This window comes from Aquarana catesbeiana, linkage group LG02 (assembly GCF_042186555.1).
Source record: "Aquarana catesbeiana isolate 2022-GZ linkage group LG02, ASM4218655v1, whole genome shotgun sequence".
Classification (NCBI taxonomy): domain Eukaryota; kingdom Metazoa; phylum Chordata; class Amphibia; order Anura; family Ranidae; genus Aquarana; species Aquarana catesbeiana.
The window spans coordinates 25879097-25890165 of record NC_133325.1 but is presented as its reverse complement, the minus strand read 5'-3'; positions in this window follow the sequence as shown (position 1 = coordinate 25890165).

Below are 11069 nucleotides of genomic sequence, written 5' to 3'. Positions count from 1 at the left end.
AACAGATCAGTCCAAGCGGTAGGCAAAAGCAAAGTCCATAAAACAGGCCAGGGTCAGATGACGTGCAAGCAGTCCAAGTGGTAGGCAGAAGCGTAGTTGGTAAAACAGGCCATGGTCAGTTCACATGTAAGCAGTCCAAACATTAGGCAGAAGCATAGTTGGTAAAACAGGCCAGGGTCAGTTCACATGAAAGCAGTCCAAACAGTAGGCAGAAGCGTAGTTGGTAAAACAGGCCAGGGTCGGTTCACATGTAAGCAGTCCAAACGGTTGGCAGAGGCATAGTCAAAAAACAGGCCAGGGTCAGTTCACATAGAAGGCAGTGGAATGGTTATTTGAGGAAGCATGGGAAATGGTCAGCACAGATCATGAAAATGGGGAAGTGGTTAAGAATATGGGCTAATATTTAAGGGATGTGTGATATAGTTTGAAGCATTCACCAATGCAAAGGCCGGGGTTCAAGGGGACACTGGGAACAATGGTAGCTGGTATCTCTTCGAAATCCTTTACTGCTGCATACTCGACATCTTTTTTGGCGTCTTCGGCCTGCTTCAGATGGGGGAATGTGGTCCGGGAAGTGGCGTTCATGCAGTCGGCTTACAGCATCAGAGCGAAGGTTTTCTGGGGGGGGGGTCTTTGATGGTAGATGAGGGACGTGACAACTTCTTCAATGAATTTTAGGAAGTGGGCAGGGCTTTCGGTGGATTTGGTGTAAATTATGTAGGCATTATAAATGGCCAAATGAATTAAATAGAGTGCTACTTTCTTGTACCAGAAACGGGACCTCCTTATTGCTAAATAGGGCTGAAGCATTTGGTCATTGAAATCCACCCCCCCATGTACAGATTGTAATCTTGTACACATTTTGGCTTTACAATGGGACCTCGTCTTCTCTGAACTTCAACGGTAGTGTCGTCATGGATGGTGGACATCATGTACACATTCCTGGTATCCTTCCACCTCAAGGCCAGCACTTCGTTGCATCTCAAAGTTGCTCTTTCTCCCCTCCGCAATTTCTTGTTTACTATGGCTTGTGGGAAGCCCTTTCTATTCTTTCTGGAGGTTCCACAGGCCAGGGTTTGTGCGAGGTATAGGTATTTGAAAAGGGGCAGACTGGTATAAAAGTTATCCAGGTATATGTGGTAACCTTTCTTCAGCAGTGGGTAGGCCAGGTCCCATACAATTTTAACAGTTGTGCCAATGTAGGCCGGGCACTCAGGGGGCTGGAGCTGGGAATCTCTTCCTTCGTATATGCGGAACGCATACAGATATCCTGTGGCTCTCTCGCAAAGCTTATAAAATTTCACTCCGTATTTGGCCCTTTTGCTAGGAATGTATTGTTTTATTCCTAGCCGGCCAGAAAAGGGTACCAGGGACTCATCTACACATATATGCTTATCGGGGACATAGAGGTCTGCAAATCGATGGGAAAAGAAATTAATGAGTGGGCGAAGTTTATATAATTTATCGTAATTTGGATGATTGCGGGGAGGGCACTGGGTATTGTCATTAAAATGAAAGAAGCGCATTATCATTTCGTATCGGGACCTGGGCATTACAGAAGAGTAAATGGGCATGTGGTGAATGGGGTGGGTGGACCAATAGGCATGTCCTTCATTTTTTTTTGTAAGCCCCATGTTTATGGTGAGGCCCATAAACATTTTGAACTCCTCCAGAGTCAAATCCTTCCACTCGAATGGACGGGCGTAAGAAGATTGGGGGTTGTTGGCAATATGCTGCTGGGCATATAAATTGGTCTGGTCCACGATGAGTTGCAGTAAAGTGTTGGGCAAAAATAAATTAAAACAATCCATTGCAGAAAAATTTTGGGTATTGGCCTGCACACCTGGCTGTGCCGTGAAAGGGTGAATTCTTGCTGATCCTGAGTCGGAAGGCAGCCATGTTGGACTGGCAAGACCTTCTGGGAGATATGTAGCGGCCCTGGCTCTTGGGGGACGTGGTACTCCAGTGCTGGTAGTTGGAGTTCCTGTGCTGGCATTTGGGCGTGATGCTGCGGAAGTGCTAGTACTGGGCATTTCTTGTGGCCTTTCACTGGCGGCAGCTCTAGGACTGGGCCTTTGGTTTTGGGGTCTATCGATGGCAGCAGAGCTAGTACTGGGAATTTGATCCTGGGGTATATTGCTGGTGGCTGCCTGGTTTCCAGAGCGCCGTGCTCTTTTAGGAGGGATCCATTCTTCCTCTGAATCGTTTGCCGATCCACTACTTTCGATCGGTTCAAATGCTGAATTTGATTCACAGGAATTGGCATTTGAATCTGATGAGAGCTCCCCGCTGCTCTCATCAGTCATGGAGAGGATCTGGAATGCCTCCTCACTTGTATAAAATCGTTTGGACATTTTTTCTGATGGGCTGTGTGACAGGTGACAAATTACGGTTACTGATGGGCGACAGGTGATAGGTGACAGGTGACGGTCACTGATGGGTGACAGGTGATCGGTGACAGGTGACGGTCACTGATGGGCGACAGGTGATCGGTGATGTGCGACGGTCACTGGTGGGTGACAGGTAACGGTTGACAGTCACTGATGGCAGTCTCTGATGGTGACTGGTGCACTTTATTGGACTGATAGGTGACAGATGAGGGTCACAGATGGGTCACTGACGACGGTCACTGATGGCGGTCACTGAAGGGTGACAGGTGCACCGCTGACGGCAGTCTCTGACGGTGACAGGTGCACTTAGTGGGCACTGACGGGTGACAGGTGCAGTTAGTGGGCACTGACGGGTGACAGGTGCACTTAGTGGGCACTGACGGGTGACAGGTGCACTTAGTGGGCACTGACGGGTGACAGGTGCACTTAGTGGGCACTGACGGGTGACAGGTGCACTTTTATAAGTACTGATGTGGTGACTGTTGGGTGACAGCTGTAATTGGGGGGGGGGGGGGCAATGTGACAGGTTCTCTTTGTGGTGTTGATGCAGTACACTACAGAACACACATAGATCGGTCACTCACTGCTCCTGGCTCTTCTCTCCTCACACTGGAAACGGTGTGTGAGGAGAGAAGAGCCGGTGACAGCTAGTAACTGGTCTATGTTTACAGTTAGTGATCGGCTGTGAATGGATCACAGCCGATCACGTGGTAAACAGCCACCAGCCATTGGCTGTTTACCCTTGTCGGTGACGAGCAGTGTTCCTGAGAACACGCCGCCACCGACGTGACCGCGCTGCGTGCTCCCGATCACGCGCGCATGCGCAGTCTAAAGCGGGGATACCCTTTGTGATCGGCCGTGACGTAATCGCGGCCGATCACATGGTGAACAGCCATGCCCAATGGCTGTTCACTCCTGTCGGTGATGCGCTGTGTCCCGGGGACACGGCGATACCGACAGAGCAGGGCTGCGCGCCCGCGATCGCGCGCATGCCCTGTGTAAACCAGCCGCCGTCATATGACGGCGGCCCAGAACAAGAGCCGCACCGATCCGCCGTCATATGACGGTGGGCGGGCGGCAACAGGTTAAACTCTCTTCTGCGAAAAAGTTTTCTCCCTATTGTGGGGTCACCAGTCCGGTATTTGTAAATTGAAATCATATCCCCTCTCAAGCGTCTCTTCTCCAGAGAGAATAAGTTCAAAACAAGTAACTATGATATACTTTCTTATCTATTTACTAATGCTAACAACAAATATAGTCAATGTTGATTGAGAGAGTGAAGTACCTCTTTAAAGTGGTTATAAAGCCTAAACATATAGTTTTACACTGCCTTTTTATTTTTTATTGTGGTTTTGCATCGCCTTTTTATAGTTATGTATTGTGGTTTTACATTGCCTTTTTATTATTATTATTGTGGTTTTTTAATGCCTTTTCATTTTTATTATTGTTGTTTTATACTGCCTTTTAATTTTTATTATTGTGGTTTTACATTGCCTTTTAATTTTTATTATTGTGGTTTTACACAGTTTTTTTTATTGTGGTTTTACATCGCCTTTTTGTATTTATGTATTGTGGTTTTACACTGCCTTTTTATTTTTATTATTGTGGTTTTATAATGCCTTTTTATTTTTATTATTGTGGTTTTATAATGCCTTTTTATTTTTATTATTGTAGTTTTATAATGCCTTTTTATTTTTATGCATTGTGCTTTTCCACTGCTTTTTTAATTGTGGGTTTACATTGCCTTTTTATTTTTATTATTGTTGTTTTATACTGCCTTTTTATTATTATCTATTGTGGTTTCACACTTCATTTTTATCTTTTATTGTGGTTTTACACTTCCTTTTTATTTTGTATTATTTTGCTTTACACTCTTTTTTTCTCCTCGGAACATCCAGCTAAAACACGTTCAACTTCTGGGGGGGGGGGGGGACTGAAAGCCATAAGTTGTAATTGCTGTCCCCATTGGGATAGTTAGCTCTCCCATTGTAGAGTATGATTTCAGCTGGACGGTTTAATCTTACGGGACTGTTAAATTCCCAGGAGTGTGCTATAATTTCTTCTGAAACATAATTAATCTAGGGGGGGGGGAGGGGGAGGTCACCTGGGTCAGCGGACATCTTTATATACATCTGCCGGGTTTCTGGATCTCCTATCACCGGTGTGCTGAGAGGAGAGAGGCGGTGAGTGTTATACAGGACCCGATATAAAGACACAGAGGCTGGAGCTTCTTCCTAATACATTATTATTATTATTATTTTATATATATTGGAATAGATAGTGCCAACATCTTTGTATAAGTTAGGGGCATTCATGGGAAACACATCAATATTGCTATTATAATAATTACTATTATTTGATAATCTAAGTTTTCATCATATTCCACAAGACTTCTTTTGCACAGCGAGGATAAACAGGTACTATAGCAATGGTATTTTTACTAATAATAACATACACTATATTACCAAAAGTATTGGGACACCTGCCTTTACACACACATGAACTTTAATGACATCCCAGTCTTAGTCCGTAGGGTTCAATATTGAGTTGGCTCCGCCCTTTGCAGCTATAACAGATTCAACTCTTCTGGGAAGGCCGTCCACAAGGTTTAGGAGGGTGTCTATGGGAATATTTCACCATTCTTCCAGAAGAGCATTTGTGAGGTCAGGCACTGATGTTGGACGAGAAGGCCTGGCTCGCAGTCTCCATTCTAATTCATCCAAGAGGTGCTCTATCGGGTTCAGGTCAGAACTCTGTGCAGGCCACACCCTGCACCCCAAACTGGCTCATCCATGTCTTTATGGACCTTGCTTTGTGCACTGGTCTCAATCATTTGGTGGAGGGGGGATTATGGTGTGGGGGTTGTTTTTCAGGGGTTGGGCTTGGCCCCTTTTGTTCCAGTGAAGGGAACTCTTAAGGTGTCAGCATACCAAGACATTTTGGACAATTTCATGCTCCCAACTTTGTGGGAACAGTTTGGGGATGACCCCTTCCTGTTCCAACATGACTGCACACCAGTGCACAAAGCAAGGTCCATAAAGACATGGATGAGCCAGTTAGGGGTGGAGGAACCTAACTGGCCTGCACAGAGTCCTGACCTGAACCTGATAGAACACCTTTAGGATAAATTAGAGACTGCCAGCCAGGCCTTCTCATCCAACATCAGTACCTGACCTCACAAATGCTCTTCTGGAAGAATGATCAAACATTCCCATAGACACCCTCCTAAACCTTGTGGAAGGCCTTCCCAGAAGAGTTGAAACTGTTATATCTGCAAAGGGTGGAGCCAACTCAATATTGAACCCTACGGACTAAGACTGGGATGTCATTAAAGTTCATGTGCGTGTAAAGGCAGGTGTCCCAATACTTTTGACAATACAGTATAGTTCTAACATATACTGCAGTGCTGTACAGAGATCACTGAGCCAGTCACATCAGTCTCTGTACCAGGGGAGCTTACACTCTAATGTCCCCTCCACAGTCACACACTATTATTATTATACATCTATATAGCTCTGACTTATACTGCAGTGCTTTACAGAGAACACTGAGCCAGTCACATATAACTTTTCCAGGACTCCCGCAGTGTGCCCATACATAGCTCCCAAACGTCCCGGATTTCGAGGGACTCTCCCTAATTTGGAACAAAGTCCCCCTGTTCCTCTTTCCTCCTCATTTGTCCCCCATTTTGTTCTGAGATATATGCTTGTGTATAAAATGTGCTTTTTATCTTTTTCATCCAATTTCTAAGTTACTGCATTTGTAAATTTCACAAGCCGATATAAAGAAATAATAAAATAGGGTATAGACAGCGCCTGCTCCTCCTGGTTGCTAATATGTTCTATGGCTATACTCTTTTAAATTCTATAACCTTGGATGACGATGAATGAGACTATATAACAATAACATGAATGCATTGCATGCTTATACCGCGCAAACCAAATACAATATGAGTTAAAGTGATAGAACATCAATATAATAAAGTGACAATAGTTTAAAGTCCATATAGTGATATTTGGTGCAAAACAGAGTCTTTTCTTAGTGCAGAAAGTGCTGTAGTGGTCCGTGTCCCCTCGGTGCCAATGTGCCCACCTCCAGGGGGTTGGGGTAGTGTAAAGATCCACACTCACCAGATGAGTTTGACGCCTCTGTCTTATTGAAAAATAGAGTCTACCGTGTCTGTAGGTCATTTGGTGGGGACCAATCCCAATGTGACATCCTCTCGTTTCCTCTGGTGTCTCCTCTATAATGGATGTCCTCCAAAGCTGGCTCCGGAGCTCCAGGGATAGACAGCGTGCAGCGGGCATTGTATAGAAAAGAACTCAGGTTTATTTAAAACAGCTTACAAAATAATTAAAATTAAAAAATGTTAGTATGACAGAACTGGCATCACTGTAAGACCATTGGCCCAGCTGTAATATACATATACATATATATAGATATATCTATAGATATAGATAGATATATCTATATTTATCTATATCTATATATATATATATATATATATATATATATATATATATATATATATATATATATATATATATATATATATATATATTTATATATATTTATTTTTTAGTTTATTTTTTATTTTTTTTTATTTAATTTCTTTTTTATTATTATTTTTGTGTTTTATTTATTTATTTATTTATTTTTTTAATTATTTTTAACCTCAAATGTAATTCTCACAAATAGTTTTTCAGTATTTTCATTTATTTTTACAATTGTCATTTAATATTGTTTCCACAGTAGCGCTCAAGATAATTAAACCAAAATTCAAAAATCAAATGATGTCCAAAATATGTGAATGTCCATAAATCAATTGTGAAAATATATTTCAATTCCACACGTGTAAAAAAGCTGTCCTTTTTTGAAAAGTGTAAAACAATGTGACATCCTGCACCAGTTATGAATGGGGGTTCTACCCCCTTAAGAAGAGCGCTCACCAAATGCTGTTGCCATTCACTCTCGTGTTTTTGCATTTATTGATCTTTTCACCTGATGGTTGATATATTATTATTATTTTAAGGAGCAGCACATATATCACTCACTTTTAGTGTCATAAGCGCATTGAATTTATTTAATAATATATTTGTGATTTTCAATAACTAACAAGCAATCATCACTCACACAGATCACATAACAGCACAAACAACTAATAAGGGTGTGATAAGCTAATCTGGGCACAAGATGTCCTCACTTAGGCCGTTAGGAGACAAATTATCATGGATATAGGCTAAGGCAGGGGTAGGCAACCTGGGGCCCTCCAGCTGTTGTGGAACTACATTTTCCATGAGGCATTGCAAGGCTGGCAGTTACATTTACTCCCAGAGGCATGATGGTACTTGTAGTTCTGCAACAGCTGGAGGGCCCCAGGTAGCCTACCCGTGGGCTAAGGTAACATGAAATAAAAGGCACAATCATCAAGTGGGATGTACTTCCCGGTGCTCTACCCCTATATCCAGTGAAAGAGATGGGAGGGGTGTAACAATGATGTGACAAGCCTAATAAAGGGACTGGGACACAAGAGAGCTAGCTGCTTTTGATAACATTACATCTTTATGACGAAACGTGTCAAGCTGACTCTCTCAAACGTCACTTTGGGCGAGGAGAGTGGAATGCACGATATGTGCTGAACAGTAACCACGTCTCCACACAAGCTGGGCCGATGGTCTTACAGTGACGCCAGTTCTGTTATACTGACAGTTTTTAATTCTTTTGTAAGCTGTCTTAAATAAACCTGAGGATATTACTCTATGAGGAGTTCTTTTCTTTCCATACACTGCCCGCTGCATACTGTCTATCCCTGGAGCCCCGGAGCCAGCTTTGGAGGACATCCATTATAGAGGAGACACCAGAGGAAACTAGAGGGTGTCAAATTGGGATTGGTCCCCATTAAATGACCTACAGGCACGGTAGACTCTTTTTGCTATAAGGCAGAGGAGTCCAACTCATCTGGTGAGTGTGGATCTGTTTGGCTGAAGCCATTTATTATCAATCAACTGTGTTTACTCTTTTTAAATCATAATCACAACAGAAACTACCCAAATGACCCTGATCAACAGTTTACATACCCCAGTTCTTAATACCGTGTATTGCCCTCTTTAACATCAATGACAGCTTGAAGTCTTTTGTGGTATTTGTGGATGAGGCTCTTTTTCTTCTCAGATGGTAAAGCTGCCCATTCCTCTTGGCAAAAAGCCTCCAGTTCCTGTAAATTCTTGGGCTGTTTTGCATGAACGGCACGTTTGAGATCTCTCCAGAGTGGCTCAATGATATTGAGGTCAGGAGACTTAGATGGACACACCAGAACCTTCACTTTATTCTTCTGTAGCCAATGACAGGTGGACTTGGCCTTGTGTTTTGGATCATTGTCATGTTGGAATGTCCAAGTACGTCCCATGCGCAGCTTCCTGGCTGATGAATGCAAATGTTTCTCCAGTATTTTTTGATAACATACTACATTCATCTTGCCATCAATTTTGCCATTAGCTCACACATCCCCAAAACATCAGCGATCCACCTCCGTGTTTCACAGTAGGGATGGTGGACCTTTCATCATTTGCCTTGTTGACTCCTCTCCAAATGTAGTGTTTATAGTTGTGGCCAAAAAGCTCAAATTTGGTCTCATCACTTCAAATGACTTTGTGCCGGAAGGTTTGAGGCTTGTCTCTATGCTGTTTGGCGTATTGTAAGCGGGATACTTTGTGGTATTTGCATAGTAATGACTTTCTTCTGGAGACTCGGCCAAGCAGCCCATCTTTCTTCAAGTGCCTCCTTATTGTGCATCTTGAAACAACCACACCACATGTTTTCAGAGAGTCCTGTATTTCACCTGAAGTTATTGGTGGGTGTTTCTTTGCATCCCGAACAATTTTCCTGGCAGTTGTGGCTGAAATGTTAGTTGGTCTACCTGACCGTGGTTTGGTATCAACAGAACCCCTCATTTTCCACTTCTTGATTAGAGTTTGAACACTGCTGATTGGCATTCTCAATCCCTTGGATATCTTTTTATATGGCTTTCCTGTTTTATACAGTTTAACTACCTTTTTCTGCAGATCCTTTGACAATTGTTTTGCTTTCCCCAGGAATCAGAATCCAGAAACGTCAGTGCAGCACTGGATGAGAGATGCAAGGGTCTGTCAGGAGTCCAGAAACTCATTGACCTTTTATACACACACACTAATCACAAGCAAACAGATCACAGGTGAGGATGGTTACCTTTAATAGCCATTCAAACCCCTTTGTGTCAACTTGTGTGCATGTTATCAGGCCAAAATCACCAGGGTGTGTAAACTTTTGATCAGGGTCATTTGGGTAGTTTGTTGCCATTATGATTTAAAAAGAGTAAACACAGTTGATTGATAATAAATGGCTTCAGCCAAACACTAACCATGAGCGAAAGAAAAGTTTTTGTGTCATATTCTCTGAAAAATGGCCAAGAAATCATAAATTCTGCCAGGGTATGTAAACTTATGAGCACAACCAACTGTATATAGTCACATTCATCATCCAAGGTTATAGAATTCAAAAGAGTATAGCCATAGAACATATTAGCAAAAAGGAGGAGCAGGCGCTGTCTATACCCTATTGTATTATCACATTGCCCCACAGTGGGGACATACTTGGACAGCAGCGGCTCTATATTGTTGCCATATACACCAAGGCGATGGTGTCTTACTATATCAATATAAAGGAATAGTAGTGGTAAAAAAAAAAGAACTTGTGGGTTTTTCTAATACATTTTTGTATAATTTTCCTTTAAGGGGGGCGTGGCAGGGTGTGTGTCCTATACCTACATACTTCTGCAAATAGGTGTCCCTTGTTCCCATCTCAAAAAGTTGGGAGGTATGCCCATAGAAAATGATAGGAATGTATGACCTTGGAGGCCCCGGGTGCACTTTGGTCTTGGCTTTTGCTATAGTATGTCCTGGAGGATGTTAGTGGCTTGGTGACTATAGGGATTATTTGGGGAGCACTCCTTGGATTGCCCAACTTTTGATGCAAAGGGTCCCTCTTTGTCATCTTAGAAAGTTGGGTTCCTTATCCAGTGCTGTCTTCCAGGTGCCGATCTCCTCTGCCGAACAGGACAAACTGGGGAAGGACCCCCTGTGCCAAAATGAATGTGCTCTAAATGCTTTTAGCCAAATCGTAAGTCACTTTTACATGTATATAAAGTAAGTCCCCATTTTCAGCGGAGCAATTCGTCACGCATTTCTCAAAGAGTGGCAACACTCAACATAAAGATTCCCATTATGATCACTGGTGTCCATTCAAGAACATGATGTCTTTTGGGGGGCGGAATTATATGTTTTGGCGGTCAGTGTAGTGTCTCCTTACATTGGTGGTCGGTGTAGTGTCTCCTTACATTGGTGGTTGGTGTAGTGTCTCCTTACGTTGGTGGTCAGTGTAGTGTCTCCTTACGTTGGTGGTCAGTGTAGTGTCTCCTTACATTGGTGGTCAGTGTAGTGTCTCCTTACATTGGTGGTCAGTGTAGTGTCTCCTTACATTGGTGGTCAGTGTAGTGTCTCCTTACATTGGTGGTTGGTGTAGTGTCTCCTTACGTTGGTGGTCAGTGTAGTGTCTCCTTACGTTGGTGGTCAGTGTAGTGTCTCCTTACATTGGTGGTCAGTGTAGTGTCTCCTTACATTGGTGGTCAGTGTAGTGTCTCCTTAC